General features: G+C 40.2%; 1 protein-coding gene across 5 annotated transcripts in view; it reads left to right on the top strand.

The window, feature by feature from the left end:
* Positions 1-20,158, top strand: part of PAPOLA (poly(A) polymerase alpha) — a 66,841-nt gene that overhangs the window by 447 nt on the left and 46,236 nt on the right. The window contains exon 1 of one of the 5 annotated variants that reach the window (XM_023731802.1): positions 44-247. The exons of the other annotated variants lie outside the window; for them this stretch is intronic. The gene's annotated coding sequence lies outside the window, so the exon portion shown is untranslated. Of the gene's footprint in view, positions 1-43; positions 248-20,158 lie in introns of those variants that run through there. 5 annotated transcript variants of the gene reach the window in all.

Below are 20,158 nucleotides of genomic sequence, written 5' to 3'. Positions count from 1 at the left end.
GGCCCGGGGCCAGCCCCGGCCGGAAAACAATGCTGGGCGGCGGGGCCGTTTGGCTGCGTCTCTCTGTCGTCTGCTTCCCAGGGGCCCGCGTCGTGCTCCTAGGTTCGACCCCGGCCACGGCCGAGGGCTTGCGGGAGCACAGGGAAAAGCCCAGTTTGGCGCGTCTGAGCCCCGCTCTCTGAGGCCCGGTTGAGCCCGTCCGCGTCAGAACGGAGGCAGCGTCCAGAGGGTCCCCCTCTGAAACGGGGTAGGTTCCGTGTGCTCCCCTGTTCTGTTAATGAGGTAACCGAATTTCATTCAGCTGCCTTCGCCCTCTGGCTGGAGTGATACTTTTTGTTTTCCTGGTGGTGGGTTGAAAGCTATTCCGTGTGTGCCTGCCAGTCCCATACGGTCTGTATCTTACACTTTTTTACTTAGGGATTTAAAAAAAAGTTTTTTGTCTTTTTTTAAGAACAAGATGTAATTTGAGAGCTCATTGTTATCAAAAAGTTGATTGTAACTTTGTTTCGTATATGCAGCAGTGTGGAGGCTTCAATAGTGAGAGTGCATTTCTTTTCATTTTTGAAGATTGAAGTGTAAGAGTGCCTTTTGAGATGAAGGGCCGAGTTTTCTTCATTTTCGTAGACCCACAACGAAGAGTATAATTGATACTCAAATGTTTGCTTACATTTAATCCAAGGTAAAGAAAGGTTTTATGATTTCTAGGCACCTGGTTTAACACCTCAGGTTAATTTTTAAAATAAAGACAAAATTTTTTTTTGTTGCAAATATCACCGATTATAGTTTCACAATTTTACTTATATGTGTGTGTGTGAGTACATATATGTATGTATGCACGTATGTATGTGTATATATGTGTATGTGTACCCGTGCATGCCAGTCTCTCTACGGGTGAGCCTCTAACTACGACATAGGTGTTAAGACTGACATCTGTCGTAATTTACAGAATATTTTAAAAAGGAATTTCATGTTCTTCTCATCCACTCCTATCATTTTGTTAAGTGGCTTAACAAATTATTGTTTCTGTAATGAGAACATTTGTTAGGCTTAATTAAATAGACAAACCTAAACTCTTAGGCTCTTCAAGGTTCCTGTTAATTGATAGTAAAAAGAGGCACCAGGAGAACCAAGTCTAAGCAGGATTTTTGTGGTGTTTTTCAGCAGCGATTAAAAACAAAACCAAACCTAAATGTTTGCAGGGATGCCATGTGACTTCTTCGTTAGCTCACATTTTATTGTTTTTGAAAAGTGACTTCCCTTTCTGATAATCATGTCAGTATTAAAGATTGATTGATGATAGGAAGTGTACACTTAGAGAAGAAATAGTTTCAGTAGTATTTTGTACCTTTATTTCTAGGAATTAAAATTTTTTCCCCCATCATTCTTTGAGGAAGAAAGATAAAAATTTCTATTAAAGACCCAAGTGCTTCAGATTCTTTGTGAATTAGTTCAGATGTATGAAATGGAAGACAGAGTAGGGCAGCAGATCTATACACTGATAACTGCCTTTCCAGTGTGTTTCTTGAAATGGGAACTATATGGCCAGTTTTTCAATAGCTGTCCCTCTCATTATTAGGCTAAGTACAGCCTAACTCTTTTAAAATAAACGAGAGAGAGACGGAAGTCCTAGTTAAAGAAAATAGGCCTTCTTCCTCATTTGCTTTGTTTCTCATGTTCTGGTGTTAGTCATTAATTTTGTTTCTTTGACGTTTTGAATTGTGATTTCCAGTCTGTGTTGTGTTTGATTTCCACTTTCATTTTTGGGAGCCTTTCCTACTGTTAAATTTGGAAGGGGGAGATTTAAGGGGGGGGCCAAAGATGAGTTGTCAGAATGTATTAAATCAAAATAGATTATTAAAGTTTAGGTCATTACAAAACATTGTGCACAAGTGTCCATATTTATCTAAATTTCATGTGTAATTTCATATATAATTGTTAAAAGGCTAGTATGATATAAGAATCATGGTAATGGGGCTTCCAAAATTTTTAATAGTCTTCTTGGTGTTGTTAGTTACCACTGAGTCAGCGTGGACTCATGGCCTTGTTACGTAAAACAGAGCAAACTGTTGCCAAGTTTTGCGCCATCTTCCTGATCCTTGGTACGTGTCTTAGTTATCTAGTGCTGCTATAACAGAAATACCACAAGTGGATGACTTTAAGAAAGAAATTTATTTTCTCACAGCTTAGGAGGCTAGAAGTCCGAATTCAGAGCGCTTGCTCTAGGGGGAAGGCTTTTTTTCTCTGTTGGCTCTGGAGGAATGTCCTTGTCAATTCATGGCGATTGAAAATACCATGGCTTGGGTCAGGCACAGCTTAGTCCTCAAAGTGACATCTTTGCTTTTCATCACTTTAAAGAGGTCTTTTGCGGCAGATTTACCTAATGCTCTGTGTTGTTTGATTTCTTGACTGCCGCTTTTGTGGGTGTTGATTGTGTATCCAAATGAAATGAAGTCCTTGACAACTTCAGTATTTTCTCCATTTATTATGAGGATTTTTGTTTTCTTTATGTTGAGGTGTAATCCATACTGAAGGCTGTAGTCTTTGATCTTAATCAGGAAGTGCTTCAAGTCCTCTTCACGTTCAGCAAGATTGTGTCATCTGCGTATCGCAGGTTGTTAATGAGTCTTCTTCCAATCCTGATGCCACTTTATTTTTCATATAGTCCAACTTCTCGGATTATTTGCTCAGCATACAGATTGAATAAGTATAGTGAAAGGATGCAACCGTGATGCACACCTTTCCTAACTTTAAACCATGCAGTATCCCCTTGTTCTGTACGGACGACTGCCTCTTGATCTGTGTACAGGTTCCTCATGAGCACAGTTAAGTGTTCTGGAATTCCCATTCTTCACAGTGTTATCCATAATTTGTTACGATCCACACAGTCAAATGCCTTTGCATAACAAGTAAAACACAGGTTAACATTTTTGTGGTATTCTCTGTTTTCAGTCAAGATCTGAAATCAGCAGTGATATCCCTTCTTCCATGTCCTCTTTTTCAGTCTGGCTGAGTTTCTGGCAGTTCCCTGTTGATGTGCTGCAACGGCAACAAACTAAACTAGTGCTTTTTAAGTGGAGCTCCATGTTTGTTTGAAAGGACAGGTGACAGACTATGGATATGTTTTTTTTTCCCCCCAGCTTTTATTTATTTTGTTGTTGTTGAGAATATACATAGCAAAACATACAGCAATTCAAGTTTCTACATGTACAATTTAGTAACACTGATTACATTCTTTGAGTTGTGCAACCTTTCTCACCCTCCTTTTCTGAGTTATTCCTCCCTCATTAACATAAACTCACTGCCCCATAAGGTTCCTGTCTAATCTTTTGAGTTACTATTAATTTGATCCCATATAGATGGATCTTAAAAGAGCACAGTGCCCAAAGCAGACCTTTTTTACTAGTTAAGCTAAACTATTGTTTGGTTTTAAGATGACTTCAGGGCATATTTTTGGTTTAAGGTTTAAAGATGATCTCAGGGTAATAGTTTCAGGGGTTCATCCACCCTCAATGGCTCCAGGAAGTCTGGAGTCCATGAAAATTTGAAATTTTGTTCTGCATTTTCCCCCTTTTGATCAGGATTCTTCTGTGGTATCTTGGATCAAAAGTTCAGTAATGGTAGCTGCGCACCATCCGGTTCTTCTGGTTTCATGGCAAAGGAGGCTCTATTAGCCACACATTTCATATCCTCCTGCTCTGCCTGACTCCTTCTGTTGTTCCAGGTGAATAGAGACCAGTTGTTGTACCTTGGATGGCAGCTTGCAAGCTCTTAAGACCCCAGGCACTATGTAGGGAACAGGAGGTAGAGCAGAAGCACTAAACACATTATTAGGCCAGTTAACTGGGATGTCCATGAAACCATGACCCTAAACCTTCCAACCAAGGAACCAAATCCTGTGAAGTATTTGGTTGTACGTAAGCAGCTTCAGCAGCTACTCTTTTTTTTTTTTTGGTCGTTTTTGTAAGTATGTCACACAGTTTTTGCCAATTCAGCTTTTTACAGATGAACAACTTATTGACAGCAGTTACAGTAATAGGCCGTGCAACCCTACCCTTGATGCGATTTTTCCATCGCTGTTAACCCCTCCCACCCCTGGTAATCACTGATAAACTTTGGTCTCTATACATTTGCCTTTTCTTGTCTTTTTGTAAGTGAGGTCATACAATATTTGTCCTTATGTGATTGGCTTACTTTGCTCAGCATAATGTCTTCAAGCTCCATCCATACTGTAGTGTGTATCAAGACTTCATTTCTCCTACTGGCTGTGTAGTATTCCATTGTATGTATGTACCACATTTTGTTTATCCGTTCATTTGCTGATGGACATTTAGGTTCTTTCCACCTTTTGGCTATTGTGAACAAACTATGGTTATTTATACTTGATTATTTAGCAGACATTTACTTGAAAATGAAGTAAGCCTGTCACTTGAAGGAAAACAACTATTTGTGGCCAGTGATAGAATTTGAGTTTTCAAGCAAAACGTAGAATTTTGGAAAGCTTGTTTCTGCCATTGTGAGCTTGACAGCTTCCCAGTACTTAAAAGATGTTTCTTTCTGATGTGATCGGTGGTGATATTAATATAATTTTTGATTTTTGTGTAATAAGATGTGTCAGTGTTTGGAAGGTATACATAACTCAGTGAACCCATATTTTCCAAACGACCAATCATAGTGTAATCATTTATAGGTAGCCCAATAGATTTAATGTTAAAGAATACAAAGAGTTTTTGATATGGCTTCAGATTCTGTGTTGTAACTAATCTTTATTAATTACCATTCAACAATCAATTTTTAGATAGTTACTGAAGGCATAAGCGACAAAAGACAATAGATAAATGGGACCTCATCAAAGTTGAAAACTTTGGTGCATCAAAGGACTTTATCAACAAAGTGAAGAGACAGCCTACAAATTGGGAGAAAAGTTTGGGGACCCATATATCTTTTGATACTGTTAGGTGCCGTAGAGTCAGTTCCGACTTATAGCGACCCTGTGTACAACAGAACGAAACACTGCGCGGTCCTGCACCATCCTTACAATCGTTGTTATACTTGAGCCCATTGTTGCAGCCACTGTGTCCATCTATCTCGTTGAGGGTCTTCCTCTTTTTTGTTGACCCTCTACCTTACCAAGTGTGATGTCCTTCTCCTGGAACTTAATTTTTAAGATCAAGTTGAGATTTCAATTTCAATAATCTCAGTCTGTTTACTGGTAACATATACTATATGGTATGGGTAGTGTCTTTAGAATTTACCCGGTTATGGAACCTAAGATCTTAGTAGTATTTTTAGTGACGTTATTTGTATGTAGAACTCTATTTTTAAAGCCATGTGCAGATTTACCATTCATGAATCCCACTTGGTAACCACTGCCTTCTCTGGAAGATGTTTGTTGTTTGTTCCTTCCTGTGTTTGGATTGTAGGCCTGCAAAGTTGCATAGCATTCTCATTGGGAAATTTAAGGATTTGAGAAAGGGAAAATGTGGACATTTTGTTAGATATCTTTACTTTCTTCCTTTCTGTCACAGACCTGTCTTTCAAGTTTATATTCCCTTTGTACTTCATACAGAAACCAGGTTGATTTTTATGGTTGTTTTAATCTTTTTTGGGGGGGATTGTTATTTAAGAGCAGTTTTTACAGTAGTGTGTTCCTTCATTTTGGTCATAAACAGATTGGACATTCTAAATTACATTTTCTCAAGTTAGTGTATATATAGTACTATGATTGTAGTATTGGCTGTTCTTTTCTGGTACTTTTTTTTTTTCGTTTTTCAGATTCTCACTACTAGATTTGCATTTCCTTCATTTTCAAGTTGTACTTGGCAAGTTGATGCAGGAGGGCTGCAGTTTGGCCGATTTTTCACTTCTTCCAGTCAGTGCAGAGAGAGGGCAAGGAGACAGTTGGAAGTGCCCTTAGATAGGGAGGAAAAAGAACCTGACCATTTTAGTAACTGAATAACAAATATGCTATTTCCTGCATAATTAACCTTGCATTTCCAAAGTTTGGCCTTGGGATCCATCATACTTTATTGCCCTCGTAGCATAACTTCTGTTACATCATCTGTGTTGGAACCGCTGCTGCTGGTTACTAAGTATTGGCTCAGCGGTCCACCTGTAATACATATTTTAATAGTTAGGTTCTAAATACTAAATTAACACCACTTACACAGAACATGTGGCGGGTCAGCTAGCCATCCTCAATAATTTTTAGTGAGCAAATTCATTATCTTAGCTATATGCTTGAGTCCGAGCTACTAATATCATTACCTATATGCCAGATCCCCTTGGAAAGAGGGGATTGTGTTATTTCTGCTAAGAATTACTATTTAATGTGCATTCAGATGGTTCAGAAAGATCCCTTATTCCTTTTCTGTCCATGTCCCTTTCTCTTGCTTACTCTTAATAGCTAGATGAAGAAGCTGAATGGACACATTGAGTTTAAGCTTAAGGTCTTTAAACAGCAAATTATTACTGGCTATGTTAAATAAGTTACTGTAGTTTATCTGATTGCTTCCAAAGAAGAATATCAAGCAAGTTAAGATTTCAGTTTTAACTTGGCTAACTAAATCTAGGAAGAAATGATAAAGGATATTCAGTTGGGTTCTAGCTATATATTACGAGGTAGCTGACCCTGTTGATAGCATGGCCCAGCATCTTCCAGATGCCCAATATCTGGAGACAGGGACTTGTCAGTAGTCTGAACGTTATTTAGATTGGGATGCAAAGTCCTTAATCATCAGCCATTTCGGAAAAAACTGTTGGTGATAAACCATGTGCCCTTCTGTGTGTGAGTCTCAGCCTAGGCTCCCGCCCCTCTCCTTCACACCATCCATTCATTCATTCATTCATTTGTGGCTTTAGGTGAAAGTTTACAGAGCAGTTAGTTTCTCTTTAAACAATTGATACGCATATTGTTTTGTGACATTGGTTGCCAACCCCATGGTGTGTCAGCACTCTCCCCTTCTTGACCTCGGGTTCCCCATTTCCATTCTCCAGCTTTCTTGTCCCCTCCTGCCTTCTCCTCCTTGCCCCTGGGCTGGTGTGCCCCTTTAGTCTTGTATACATGGTTAAACTGTGTGTGTTATTGTTTGTTTTATGGGCCTGCCTAATCTTTGGTTGAAGAGTGAACCCCAGGAGTGACTTCAGTATTGGGTTAAAAGGGTGCCTGGGGGCCATACTCTCGGGTTTTCTCCAGTCTCTGTCAGACTAGTAAGTCTGGTCTTTTTTTGTGAGTTTGAATTTTCTATTTTTCTCCAACTCTGTCCAGGACCCTCTATTGTGATCCCTTTCAGAGGAGTTTGTGGTGGTAGTCAGGCACCATCTAGTTGTGCTGGACTCAGTCTGGTGGAGGCTGTGGTAGTTGTGGTCTGTTAGTCCTTTGGACTAATCTTTCCCTCGTGTGTTTGGTTCTCTTCCTTCTGTCTTGCTCCAGATAGGGTGGCCTTCCCATCATTTAACCCTCCTTAACACTGTCCTTCTGCCCAAGCTTTTACTTTGGACTTAATTGTTTAAAGATCTGAATCCCGGGCAAAATTTGAGATTGTCGTTGAGAACAGAGACTTACTTTAAACATCATTGTATTCTTTGTTAGCATTGTCTTTCATGCTGAGTTCAACACATTTCAGCCTAGTAAAAATACATCTTTCTGACAAAAATAAATGAGAAAAATGTGCTTTTAGGAAAATTTGGGTTGATGAATTTTGATAACCTTGACTGCTTTAGCAGTTTTCTTGAGCAATAAACATGACTTGCTTTAGATTTTACTATTTCTAATCACAGAGTATTGTACTGAAAATTCCGTTTTAAAAAAGTCTTGTTTTACGTCACTTCTTCCTTTAAAATATTTAAAAAATTAAAAATAGTGTTCTGATAAGCATGAACTGTTTTTATTTAACAATATTACTGTTAGGTGCCATTGAGTCTGTTGCCACTCATTGCGACCCCGTGTACGACAGAAGGAAACACTGCCCAGTCTTGCACCGTCCTCACAATCGTTGCTATGTTTGAGCCCATTGTTGCAGCCACTGTGTCAGTCCATCTTGTTGAGGGTCTTCCTCTTTTTTGTTGACCCTCTACCTTACCAACCATGATGCTCTTCTTCAGGGATTGGTCCCTCCTGACAGCATGTCCCAAGTACATGAGACAAAGTCTCGCCGTCCTCCCTTCTAAGGAGGATTTTGGCTGTCTTCTTCCAAGAAAGATTTGTTTGTTCTTCTGGCAGTCCATAATATATTCAGTTTTCCTTGCCAGCACTGTAATTCAAATGCATCAATTCTTCTTTGGTTTTCCTTATTCATTGTCTAGTGTTTTCATGCATATGAGGCGATTGAAAATACCATGGCTTGGGTGAGAGGCGCACCTTAGTCCTCAAGGTGACATCTTTGCTTTTTAACACTTTAAAAAGGTCTTTCGCTGCAGATTTACCTGATGCAATATGTTTTTTTTTTTTAAATTTTATTGTCTTTTAGGTGAAAGTTTATAGCGCAAATTAGTTTTTCCATTCAAAAATTTATACAAAAATTGTTTTGTGACATTGGTTGCAGTCCCTGCAATGTGTCAGCACTCTCCCCCTTCCCTTTTCCACCCTGGGTTCTCCCTGACTGTCTGGTTTTCCTGTCCTTTCCTGCCTTCTGGTCTTTTTTTGGGGGGCAGGTGTTCTCGTTTGGTCTTGTATACTTCATTGAACTAAGAACCATGTTCCTCACGTGTGTTATTGTTTGTTTTATAGGCCTGTCTAGTCTTTGGCTGGAAGGTGGACTTTGGGAGTGGCTTCAGTTCTGAGTTATCAGGGTGTCCGAGGGACGTAGTCTTGGGGGTTCCTCTAGTCTCTGTCAGACCAGTAAGTCTGGTCATTTTTTGTGAATTTGAATTTTGTTCTACGTTTTTCTTTCACTCTGTTGGGGACCCTCTATTGTGATTCCTGTCAGCGGTTGGTGGTAGTAGCTGGGCACAGTCTAGTTATTTTGGGCTCGAGCTGGTGGAGGCTGTGGTTCATGTGGTCAATTAATCCTTTGGACTAGTATTTTCCTCGTGTCTTTGGTTTTCTTCATTCTCTGTTGCTCAGAATGTGGTAGGACCACACACATCTTAGATGGCCGCTTGCAAGCACTTAAGACTTCAGATGCTGCTCACCAAAGTAGGATGTAGAACATTTTCTTTATGAACTATGTAATGCCAGTTGACCTAGATGTACCCCACAGACGGTGGTCTTCAGCCATCAGCCCCACTAACTTGTTCCCTCAGGGTGTTTGGGTGTCTGTGAAACTTCTATGACTTTGCCTTGGTCAAGTTGTGCTGCCTTCTCCTATATTGTGTGTTGTCTTTTCCTTCACCACAGTTAACTTGTCTAGTGTCTAGTTAGTGATTTCCCTTCTGCAGTCGTTTGATTTCTTGACTGTTGTTTCTGTGGGCGTCGATGGTGGATCCAAGTAAAATGAAATCCTTGACAACTTCACAATCTTTTCTTCGTTTATTATAGTGCTGCTTATTGGTCTAGTTGTGAGGATTTTTGTTTTCTTTATGTTGAGGTGTAACCCATACTGAAGGCTGTAGTCTTTGATCTTAATCAGTAAGTGCTTCAAGTCCTCTTCACTTTCAGCAAGCAAGGTTGTGTTACCTGCATATGGCAGGTTGTTAATGAGTCTTCCTCCAGTCCTGATGCCATGTTCTTCATATAGTCCAGCTTCTCAGATTATTTGATCAGCATACAGATTGAATAGTAGAAAAGCTAATTATTTTAAATTAAGTATTTGTTTGGTGCCTCTTGCTGCCACGGAATTTTAGGGGATGTAGGAGACCTCATTGCGTTCACTGTCTTATTGGTGAATAATAGACATTGATGACTTTCAACTTTTGTGTGGTATCATTAATATTTACCTTTGAAAGTAATTTAATAAATTGAGACAAAGATTTATAAAATACAAAATGAAATTTTCCCATGTCAGTTCTGCTTCATGTGCTTTTATGCATGTATAGCTGTAATATGCAAATAGTTTTAAAAAAGATAATGAAGGGACTTACACTCTACCATGTGAAGGTTGTATAGAGGACCTCAGCACAGAGGTTACAGTTAAAGGCTATGGAGCCCGACACCTGGGTTCATATCCTGACCCATTGAACTTAGGCAAGTTTTTTCTTGCTTAGTTTCTCTATCTGTAAAATGGATACAGTTAGTAGAGTTGTTAGGAACAGGTGGGAATAATGTAAAGTGCTTGACCACTCCTTGGAATGTGTTAAGATTTCAGTAAACGCTAGCTGTGATCAGTTGTATTCTGCACCATTTTTTTACTTGACATATTGTGGGCATCTTCCAGGCTACTACATGTACCACCTACCTCATTCTTTTTATACAGCATAGTATTCCCTCGTAAGGATATATTGTACTTAACCAATTCTAATTGGTGGACATTTAGGTGGTTTCTGTTTGTTATTTGCATCGTGTACCTTGCTCCTGTGAACAACCTTGAAAATTAATCTGTTTGTATTCCTGTTGTTGTTAGTTAGCTGCAGACTCATGGCGACCTTATGCACAACAGAACGAGTCCTGTTGTGATTCATAGGATTTTCATTGGCTGATTTTTGGAAGCAAATTGCCAGACCTTTCCACCTAGTCTTAGTCTGGAGGCTTTGCTGAAACGTGATCAGCACCATAGCTACACACAGGCCTCCACCGATGGACGGGTGGTAGCTGCAGGTGAGGTGCATTGGCGGGGAATTGAACCCAGGTCTCCTGCATGAAAGGTGCGAATTCTACCACTGAACCACCAGTGCCTCCTATTATTCCTGCTGGTGGAAGAGTTAAATTATCTGTGAGGTCAAGAGCGATAATTACAAATGAATGGAGTGAGTACCAAGCATGCTCCCTCTATAGGAGTTAGCCCTGACATAGATGCTGCTCGTGTCCAGCTGTTTGTTGCTGTACGAGAATTTGGGCCCGTAATTTGGCCTGTCTTCTAATCCTTTGCACCTCTATCCCAGAAGTGGCTAGAAATTTGGATTTTTACGGAACATTTTGAAATTTTAAAAATATGTTGTGAGTTAAAGGGGATATGTCTACCAACTTCAGAGTCTTTAGTTTGAGTCCTATTTCCTGGTATTTCTGTAAGATAAGATTGCTAGAGGTGAAGTTGTTAGACATAAACTTTTAAAATTGGTGCATGCATTTTTAATTTTGATGACTGTTGCCAGATTTTTTTGTTTTTTTGGTAAAATATAACAAAGCCTATGCCAGTTCAACATTTTTTTGTACAGTTCAGTGATGTTAATCACATTAACCATGTTGTACAACCATCACCACTGTTCATTTCCAAAAGTTTTCTCCTCCCTTTACAGAAACTCAGTGTCCCTTAAGCAATAACTTTCCCTCCCTCCCCCCGCACCTGTGGTAACCACTAATAAACTTTGGTCTCTATGCATTTATCTATTCTTGATATTTCATAAAAGTTGTCGTTGTTAGGTGCCGTCAAGTCAGTTCCGACTCATAGCAACCCTGTGTACAACAGAACGAAACACTGCCCGGTCCTGCGCCATCCTCACAGTCGTCGTTATGCTTGAGCCCATTGTTGCAGCCACGGTGTCAGTCCATCTTGTGGAGGGTATTCCTCTTTTTCACTGATGCTCTGCTTTACCAAGTATGATGTCCTTCTGGGACTAATCCCTCCTGATAACATGTCCAAAGTATGAGATGTAGTCTCTCCATCCTTGTTTCTAAGGAGCATTCTGGTTGTATTTCTTCCAAGACAGATTTGTTTGTTCTTTTGGCAGTCCATGGTATATTCAGTATTCTTCGCCAACACCACAATTCAAAGGTAACAGTTCTTTATTCATTGTCCAGCTTTCGCATGCAGATGAGGCGATGGAAAACACCAAGGCTTGGGTCAGGTGCATCTTAGTCTTCAGGGTGACATCTTTGCTTTTCAACACTTTAAAGAGGTCTTTTGCAGCAGATTTGCCCTATGTAATGCATCTTTTGATTTCTTGACTGCTACTTCTACGGGTGTTGATTGTGGATCCAAGTAAAATGAAATCTTTGACAGCTTTATTCTTTTCATAAAAGTGGGGTGGTACAATATCCCAGGTTGCCTTTTAAAATGATGTGCCAAGTTTAGTTTCATTGAGATGGTGAGAGTGCTTATTTTCTCACGCCACTGCCCACATTAGAGGTTCACCAGGGCTTTATCAGTTTTGTTTTTCCCCATCCTCCGTCTCTGATTTGTAGTGAAGCTTTCTTAGTGCTTTAAGAACTCTGTGTATTAAGAACGTTACCATTTTGGCATGGATTGCATATATTTTCCACATTTATCATATGCCTTAACTGAGCTTAAGATGTATTTTCGCTATATGAAAGTTGGAATACTTTATGTAGGGAAGTTTGTTTTTGTGTATGGCTTTTGAGTTTTATGTCTGAAGTGTTCTGAAAATAAAGTTCTTCATTTTCTTTTTGTACTTCTGTACTTAATGATTAAGAGCTCGGCTGCTAACCAAAAGGTCAGCAGTTCGAATCCACGAGCTGCTCCTTGGAAACCCTATGGGACGGCTCTACTCTGTCCTATAAGGTTGCTATGAGTTGGAATCAACTTGAAGGCAATGCGTTTGGTTTTTTGGTTTTATACTAATTTTGAAACATAATGCATCTGGAATTTAGATTTTGCTGTGGATAGCCAAGGAGCCCTGGTGGCAGAGTGGTTTAGAGCTACAGCTGCTAACCAAAAAGGTCAGCAGTTCGAATCCACCAGCCGCTTCTTGGAAATCCTATGGGGCAGTTCTACTCTGTCTTATAGAATCACTGAGTCAGAACAGACTTGATGACAATGGGTTTGGTTTTTTTTTTTCTTATTTTAATGGATAGCCAAAGCCGTTTGTATTTTCTGTACTTTCCTCACTGACCCCAGAATGGTTTCAGTATACTATATCCAAGGTGATACTTTGACTATTTGGATGTATGGCCACTAAACTACGGTTAATAAATCCTAGGGAATGGCGCTATCTGAGTTAGCTTTTTACTATTTTACTAACTAACTGGGTTCTTGATATTGTAGAGTGTATGTATTGGTTAAGTTGGATGCCCAGTGCGTTTTTAAAAAAATATTTACAGATCCCCTTGTATACAATATTTCATTCAGTCCTCACAATCACTCTTAAAGGTTATTATTTCCCCCTTTTTACGTATGTAAAAAAAAAAAACAAAACCTCAGGGAGATTATTAAATCCCCTATTTAGGTGGCCCAACTGGAATTTGGATCCAGACAGCTAGAGTTCTTAATCACTACTTTTGTATATATCTGGTTTATCTTTATTCGCACCAGCCTTTATCCTAGAAAAGGGTAATATAGTGTTAGAGCCAGAAGGGCCTTACACCTCAACCAGCCCAGCCCTCTTGTATTACAGATGAGAGGAAAAGTAAGCTACCCAAGATCGCACAGCACATTAACAGCTGACCTAGGGCTAGAACCCAGACAGAAAGACCCCTGATGCCCTCTTGCCACTGCATAATACATATCCAAAAGCCTTCCTGTCCATGAAGGAATGAATGGGTGAGTGAGTGAAAGAATGAGCAGACCATGACAGAATCTGTCTAGTGACTCATGTTGGGTGTCCCTGCGTGGGGCAGCTGGGTCAGAAGAGCCTGGGTGGGGCATGGAGACCACTGCAGGGCAGGGGGAGACGTAACCAGGCTGTGCCAACCTGTTGGCGGTGCAGGCTGTGCTGTTGGTTATGGGGGAACCAGCAAATGAAAACATACTTATCCTTTGACCCCCCTCATCTAGAGTCTCATGACCTAGTGTTCACCCTGTGTCCTTGCTCCCCTTCGTGTATTGCTGACAACATCTTCCAATTGTAAAGTCATTGAAAGGGGGCCACTGTTAGAGACTATGTTCGGCAGTGGCTCCTCTGCATTAGCTACTGTGCTGAGAACTCTGATAATGTCTAATAAATAAACGCCCAAGGGGATACCTATATTTGTGACGCAAATATCTAGCTGAAATATGGAGTCTACAGTCATATACTAATTTCACAAAAATGTCAGAGGTCTTTCTAAGTACCTGGTATTTAACCCAATTAGAGTCCTAGTATGGGGAAAGGAAGGAGCCATGTTTTACACATTGGTCTAAAAACTTTCTGTTTGGAGACTGCTTTTTAGTGTTAGAAATGTGTTTTTAAATTTCTAATTGACGATCCAAAGTAGACAAGGGATGTAATGAAATCTGAGGTAAACCCATAGAGGTACAACTTCAAGAATGATATGAGTGGCAGAAGTAAAACCAGAGTGATTAACTAGTAGCACAAGTGAAACAGGTCAGCTTTCTCTCTTTCTGCATTATCAGATTGCTTCTGAGTTGAGATCGGACCAGTCTTGAATCCCATCACCAGGAGCTATAGTGGCTTTTAGGCAGCTGCGTTTGAGGAAAATAAATTGGTGGTAGTATGTGTGGTGGACTGGCATGGCAAGAGTGGTGGAGGAAGGAGTGGGGCCAAAGTGACCAAGAGTCCGAGCTAGAGTATTTGGAATGGAATAGTTATATGTAGACTGTTGTTAAAATAAAAAAAGAGAAGATGGATGTGTGTCCTTTGTGAGCTTTTGTTGTTGTTGTTAGGTGGTGATGAGTTGTTTCCAACTCCTGGTGACCCCATGTACAACAGAACGAAAAACTGCTTGATCCTGTGCCATCCTCACAGTCATTGCTATGTTTGAGCCCATTGTTACAGACACTGTGTCAATCCTCGTTGAGGGTCTTCCTCTTTTTTGCTGACCCTCTATTTTACCAACCATGATGTCCTTCTCCAGGGACTGGTCCCTCCTGATAACATATCCAAAGTACTTGAGACGAAGTCTCAGATCATCCTCATTTCCAAGGAGCACTGTGGCTGTATTTCTTCCAAGACAGACTTGTTCTTCTGGCAGTCCATGGTATGTTCAGTGTTCTTCGCCAACACCATAATTCAAAGGCATGAATTTGTTTTCATTCTTCTTTATTCATTGTCTAGCTTTCACATGCTTATGATGCGATTGAAAATACCATGCATGGCTTGGGTTAGGTGCACCTTAGTCCTCAAAGTGACATCTTTGCTCTTCAACACTTTAAAGAGGTCTTTGGCAGCAGATTTGACTAATGCAGTGGCGTTGAGTTCTTGACTGCTGTTTCCATGAATGTAGATTGTGGATCCAAGTAAAATGAAATCCTTCACAACGTCAATATTTTCTCCGTTTATCAGGATGTTGATTATTGGTCCAGTTGTGAGGATTTTTGCTTTCTTTATGTTGAGGCGTAATCCATACTGAAGGCTGTAGTTTTTGATGTTCATCAGTAAGTGTTTCAAGTCCTCTTTGCTTTCAGCAAGCAAGGTTGTGTCATCTGCATATCACAGGTTGTTAATGAGTCTTTCTTCAATCCTGATGCCTCGTTCTTCTTCATGTAGTCCAGTTTCTTGGATTATTTGCTCAGCATACAGGTTGATTAAGTATGGTGAAAGGATACAGTCCTGATGCACACCTTTCCTTATTTTAAACCACGCAGTATCCCCTTTTTCTGTTGGAATGACTGCCTTTTGGTCTATGTACAGGTTCCTCATGAGCACAATGAAGTGTTCTAGAATTCCCATTCTTCACAATGTTACCCATAATTTGCAGAGTCAGTAAAACACAGGAAACATCTTTCTGGGGTTCTCTGCTTTCAGCCAGGATCCATGTGACATCAGCAATGATATCCCTCGTTCCACGTCCTCTTCTGAATCCGGCTTGTATTTCTGGTGGTTCCCTGTTGATGTACTGCTGCAACTGTTTTTGAATTATATTCAGCAGAATTTTACTTGCATGTGATGTTAATGATATTGTTCGATAATTTCTGCATTCTGTTCGATCACCTTTCTTTGGAATGGGCACAAATGTGGATCTCTTCCAGTCAGTTGGCCTGGTAGCTGTTTTCCAAATTTCTTGGCGTAGAAGAGTGAGCAACTCCACAGCTGTATCCGTTTGTTGAAACATCTCATTTGGTATTTTGTCAATTCCTGGAGCCTTGTTTTTTGCCAGCGCCTTCAGTGCAGCTTAGACTTCTTCCTTCAGTGGCATCGGTTCTTGGTCATTTCAGGATTGAACATCAACCAATTCTTTTTGGTATAGTGATTCTGTGTATTCCTTCCATCTTCTTTTCATGCTTCCTACTTTGTTTAATATTTTACCCATAGAATCCTTCAAAATTGCAACTTAAGGCTTGAATTTTTTTCTTCACTTCTTTCAGCTTGAGAAATGCAGAGCTTGTTCTTCTCTTTTGGTTTTCTAACTCCAGGTCTTTGCACGTTTCATTAAACTTTGTCTTTTTGAGCAGCCCTTTGAAATCTTCTGTTGAGCTCTTTTACTTCATCATTTCTTCCGTTTGCTTTAGCTGCTCGACATTCAAGAGCAAGTGTCAGAGTCTCTTCTGACATCTATTTTGGTCTTTTCTTTCTTTCTTGTCTTTTTAATGACCTTTTGCTTTCTTCATGTATGATGTCCTCGTTATCTCACAACTTGTCTGGTCTTCGGTCATTAGTGTTCAGTGTATCAAATCTATTCTTGAGATGGTCTCTAAACTCAGGTGGGATATGCTCAAGGTCACATTTTGGCCCTTGTGGACTTACTGTAATTTTCTTCAGCTTCAACTTGAACTTGCTGTCTTAGTCATCTAGTGCTGCTCCAACAGAAATACCAGGAGTTGATGGTTTTAACGAAGAGAAATTTATTCTCTCACAGTCCAGTAGGCTTCAGGTCCAAATTCAGGGTGTCATCTCCAAGGGAACACTTTGTCGGCTCTGGAGGAAGGTCCATGTCAGCAATCTTCCCTTGGTCTGGGAGCTTCTCTGCGCAGGAGCCTCAGGTCCAAAGGACGCGCTCTGCTACCGGCACTGCTTTCTTGGTGGTATGAGGTTCCCATGTGTCTTTGCTCGCTCCTCTCTTATATCTGAAAAGAGATTGCATTAAGACACTATCTCATCTTGCCAACCTCATCGGTATAAACTCATTACAGTGATAGAATTTACAACACATAGAGATTACACATAATCGCATCATAGTGATAAGAGTTTACAACGCATAAGGAGATCACATCAGATAACACAATCATGCAATACTGGGAATCATGACCTAGCCAAGTTGCTACACACATTTTTTGGGGGACGCAGTTCAATCCATGACACTTGCATATAAGCCATTGATGGTCTGTTCCACAGTCGGCCCCTGGCCTTGTTCTGACTGATGTTATTGAGCTTCTCCATCATCTCTTTTCACAGATGTAGTTGATTTGATTCCTGTGTATTTCATCTGGTGAGGTCCACATGTATAGGTGCCATTTATGTTGTTGAAAAAAGGTATTTGCAATGAATACGTTATTGGTCTTGAAAAATTCTGTCATATGATCTCCGGCGTTGTGTCCTTCACCAAGGCCATGTTTTCCACATACTGATCCTTCCGTGTGAGCTTTGCTTTGATGTAAATATTTTCAATACTGTGAATATTGCATACTCAGAGGAGAGAAGAGTTTGAGTTCTGAAAATACTTTCTATTATGCTCTTTTCCTCCCCTTCCAGTAAAAGGGAGAGGGCAAGAAGTGTTTTTTGCTGTCTTTTGTGATTTTGAAAGTAGGCAGAATCTGTGTATGTGCTGTATGTGTAGATATGTATAGCTTACCTTGGTCCGGAAAGGTTTAAGGTTTTCTTCATGTATTAACAGTTAGCAAGATGTTTGTGTTAAGGACCAGTGAAAGGAAAAACAAGGATAGAGATATAAAACAGAGGAAGAAATTAGGGTTCTAACATAGTTCTTCCAGAAATACAGTGAGATTCTGTACCTGCTAGATGGCCAGCAGTTTGGCTAAGAATTCAGTCAGTGTACTAACAGTAAACACAAATCATGCTCGTGAGATGAAAACAAACCAACTGTTCAGAAGAAGCACAACCATTCTGATATGGAAAACCAGAAGAATTTTAATGAATCATGTATCTTGTGTCTAGTTTGACACCCCCCCCCCCGTTGGTTCATGTAATTGTAGGAGTTTAATTTTAAAGTAAAATAATGCCTGAAGAAAATATTAAATTTTGGTGAAAATGTTTCTAGATAGTAATAGACATGGGCAGTTGTCTAATGTGGAAGATGGGAGGAAGAGCTTTGCATTCTTGGGACTGATAGCTGTCTGGTGTAAGGTTCCAGGAGAGAAGCGTGTCCATGTGTATGTAAGTTAAAATCCATTATCCTTGCTCTTCTGAGGTTTATGTTCCAAATTTCCCCGTGTTGGAGTGCTTATTTTTGTTTTGTTAGAATGACAACAGAAGAGTCCTTAAATGTCTGCTATCAAAATTAAATGGAAAACCTACTTCTGTTTTAAAGTACAATGATGGTTAATGCTTCTGCTTGGCATTTTGGACATTCAAAGCATCTGGCAGTCTGAGATTCCTACTCCAGGCACTTCAGCTAAGACTGAGCCATTTTTAGTGGAGGCACAAGTAACTTTTACTTTCTTTCAAAACATGTATTTGTTTGTTGCTTTTTTTTGGCTGTGATTTATTTTTGTTTTTATACATGGTATATATATATATATATATATGTTATTTCTTTAATTAGCTGGAACAAATTGGCTTTATCTTAACACATGGTAGTACTGAGGCTCAGTGGTGTGGCTCTCCTTTGAATAAAGTAAATTAAAAATTTCCAACTTGCATATGTTTTTTTCCCATCAAAATGTTGTTGTAGGCATCTTAACATTTTTTCAAATCAGGGTGAATAAACTTTGTGCAAATTTGGAAGTCTGAGCTTGTATCCTAAAGTTTTGGTAAGATAGAAGTAGACTGAGACTTTCCAAACAGTGTTTTTGTGTCATTGAAAATCCTGAAGATTTGTTGTTGTTGTTGTTAGGTGCCGTTGAGCCGGTTCCGACTCAAAACGACCCTGCATACAACAGAACGAAACACTGCCCGGTCCTGCGCCATCCTCACAGTCTTTGTTTTGCTTGAGCCCATTGTTGCAGCCACTGTGTCAGTCCGTCTCGGAAAAGTTCTTCTTGTTTTTTCCTGAGCTTCTGCTTTAACCAAGCATGATGTCCTTCTTCAGGGACTGGTCCCTCCTGATAACATGTCCAAAGTATGTGAGACGTAGTTTCACCATCCTTGCTTCTGAGGAGCATTCTGGTTGTAGTTCTTCCAAGACAGGTTTGGGGTGGGTTGGGGTGGGGGGTAAGGAAAAGGTATGAGAGGAATCTTCACAGAGAGTGGCTACCCATATTTTGTTGATGATCCAAACTTAGCTGGTATTGAATTAAAACCCTTCAGTAGGGAAAAGAATGTAGAGAAACATGACTTGCTCCAGGTCTCTATCCAACCCCCCTCCCCCCAAAAAAGATAGAAGTTCATTGCTTGAAGCCACCAAAGCAGGAATTCAGCTCACCCTTGACGTGAAGACTCTCCGTGCTGAACCAAGTCTAGCCTGGTTAGAGTGAACTTGTCTTAGCTTCCGGCTCTCACAGCATTTAGAAAAGCATTCTTAATTCCAAGATAGTCACGAAGGGCTATAATGTACTTGGAGAAACTCATATGAAAACACCAAGCAACACGAGAGTACAGTTATGCTAGGATATGTAGTCAGTGTGCTTTTTTTTTTTTTTAAAATCTAAATACTTAATTTATCTGAAATAATTTTCGTGTATGGTGTGAGGAAGTAGTCCTGGGTGATGCAGACGGTTAAGCACTGGACTAATTGAAACATTGGCAGTTTGAACCCAACCAGAGGTGCCGCAGAAGACAGGTCTTACAATCTGCTTCTGAAAGGTCACATCCTTGAAAACCCTGTTGAGGACAATTGTTGTTAGAAACACATGGGGTTGCCATGAGTTGGAACTGACTTAAGAGCAGCTGGTTTTGGGAGTCCCTGGGTGGTGCAAATGGCGAATTGCTTGGCGACTAACCAAAGGGCTGGTGGTTTGAATCCACAAAGTCACCTCGGAAAAAAGACCTGACAGTCTGCTGAAAGATCACAGCCGTTGAAAGCCCGCGGGAGTGCAGTTCTCTGAAACACATGGAGTCATCATGAGTTGGCAGGAACTGGACGGCAACTTTTATTTGAGTTTATTTGTTGGTTTATGGCTTGAGGAAGGGTTCTCCCATCGTCAGGCAGTTTTGAGGGCTCCCTTTTTTTTTTTTT

The sequence above is a fragment of the Trichechus manatus genome, unplaced genomic scaffold (genome assembly GCF_000243295.1).
Source record: "Trichechus manatus latirostris isolate Lorelei unplaced genomic scaffold, TriManLat1.0 scaffold00045, whole genome shotgun sequence".
Taxonomy (NCBI): domain Eukaryota; kingdom Metazoa; phylum Chordata; class Mammalia; order Sirenia; family Trichechidae; genus Trichechus; species Trichechus manatus.
The sequence above is the reverse complement of the archived record's forward strand: the minus strand, read 5'-3'. Positions and strand labels throughout refer to the sequence as shown.